At 41.7% G+C, this 2,331-nt stretch overlaps 1 protein-coding gene across 42 annotated transcripts in view; it reads left to right on the plus strand.

Moving 5' to 3' along the window:
- Positions 1-2,331, plus strand: part of Trpm3 (transient receptor potential cation channel subfamily M member 3) — a 533,889-nt gene that overhangs the window by 394,116 nt on the left and 137,442 nt on the right. The gene's annotated exons all lie outside the window — the stretch shown is intronic.

Below are 2,331 nucleotides of genomic sequence, written 5' to 3' on the forward strand. Positions count from 1 at the left end.
GGAAGGGAAGGGAAGGGAAGGGAAGGGAAGGGAAGGGAAGGGAAGGGAAGGGAAGCCAAAGAGGGGAAAGAAAGGGGATAGGGACAGAAAATAGGTACTTTCCTTCCCATTGACTTTCAGTGCCCCTTCTGGCCATCTTCAAATGCCGACATGTGTGTAGAGATGTCTCCAGGCCATATTCTATTTCACACTTTACTCACTTGTTCCCAGTGCCAACATCAGACTATTTTTAAGTTCTATGGTTCAGTAAATCATCCTATGACCATTTTGTGTGATTATTAAGATTTGAATCATAGGATCAATCTATCAAAGCCACAAAAACACATTTGGAGTTTTTACTAAAATTATATCTAACTGTAAACCCACGTAGTGAACACTGGCACATTTTTGCATTGTATTTCCTGATCAGTTAACCAAGGATATGCATCATTTAGCAATCTTTCCTGTTCTTCAGCAAAGTTATAAGATTCTTTATGAAGACAGCAGGAAGTTTCCTTAAAATAGATTAAGTCTTGGTCTGTTATCAAAACTCTTCACTAAGTTTTTCAAGCAAATCTTTGCTGGAAAACCATCTTTCTGCTCATCCCTGATAGAAACCAATGATGTTTAACCACGAATCACTGTCGTGTCCAACACTCAGTTCAAGTATGGATGCGGTTTTTTGATTTATTCACTAACGAGTCTTACGTTTTCCTGGGGCATGTGTCCTTATGCCCTCTGTTCCCCTTTCAATTTACCTCTAAAACACCGCCCATATCACATGCCAATGCTACTTGTCTTTGCCTTTCACACCTAGAAACCTTCTCTCCCCAGCTAGCATTCTACAAAGTTAAAAGGCCAGGCATCTGAGGAGAGTCCCTTCTTAGAGCACACAATAGAAACAAACCCTGAGCTGTGCATCGATATGAATGCCACTGCTTCCTGTGTGCCCATAAATGTTTCCTCCCAGAAACATAAACCTGGGCCTTTGGTGACCATAGTGAGTGCATATAAGTACATTTCTTGGGGCTTTCTTTTAATGTCAGCAAATTTTAAGGTTATGAAGGGAATTCTTTAGTGCCATAAAAGTAGAGATTATTCCCAATCGCCAGTTCATGGTAGCAGCATCAATTGTTACCACAAACATCTCCTCGACAATGAGTCTCTCAGCTCTCTCTTTCTCTTTCTCTTGTCAACAGTTAAATCTCAGGGAAGACTTAGTTCCTCACTGATGTTTCCTCTCTCTCCTTCCTGTTATCCTTCCCCAGAGACTGTTTCTCTCCTATATTACCATGGAAAAGCTGTTACTTGTCTGCCCTATGGTCCATTTCTTATCATCTGGATGTACTGTTGGATGATTCTAAAGGATATTCAAAGTCATTGAGAGGGATGAATGCTGAAATGCATGCCAATGTCAAAGCTCTGAATGATGTCTTAGTTAAGGTTTTTATGGCTATTATAAAATACCATGATCAAAGCAACTTGGTGAGGAAAGGGTTGATTCCAGGTTTCAACCCTCAGATCACAAGCCACCACTGAGCATAATAAAAGGCAGGAGCTCACGGCAGAATGGTGGAGACAGGAACTCAAGCAAAGACCACAGAAGAATGGTGGCTTGCTCCTCCTGGCTTGCTCAGGATTGTTTCTTTTTCTTTGTGCTTATTATTATTTTAGTTCCCGTGTATGGGTGCTTTGAATACATGCATTTCAGTGTACTACATACACACTTGGAGCCTGCAAAGACCAAAAGAGGTTGTCAGATCCTAAGAACTGGAGTTACAGAGTTTGAAGCTGCCATGTGGGTGCCGGGAATTGAAACTGAATCCTCTGGAAAGGAGCCAATGAGAACCATCTCTTCAGTTTCAGAGGCCCACTTTATTAAAAAATCTAGGACTACCTGACCAGGAGAGGTTCTGCCCACAGTGGGTTGTATCCTTCCACATCAACCATTAAACAGGAAAATGCCCTACAGACATGCCTACAGGGCGTTCTAATTGAGACATGTTCTCAGTGAAGAGTCCTTCTTCCCAGATATGCCTAGGCTGTGTCAAGTTGACAAAAAACAACCAGTACAGACATCTATTGCCAGGGAATGAGTGTAGAGAAGGCTATAGTGTGCACATGTGCACATGTAATGGACTGTTTTCTACAGAACATAGTGGTCATCTATCTTTAAGCACAGTTTCTCTCTCATGGTCGGTGTTACAATTTACATATTTTGTGAATCCTGAATGTCTCGCTTGATAACCACAATCCATGCAATTATCTAAGATGGTCCCCACTTGGAGATTATTGACCTCTCTCTCTCTCTCTCTCTCTCTCTCTCTCTCTCTCTCTCTCTCTCTCTCTCTC

Source organism: Mus caroli, chromosome 19 (genome assembly GCF_900094665.2).
Source record: "Mus caroli chromosome 19, CAROLI_EIJ_v1.1, whole genome shotgun sequence".
Lineage (NCBI taxonomy): Eukaryota > Metazoa > Chordata > Mammalia > Rodentia > Muridae > Mus > Mus caroli.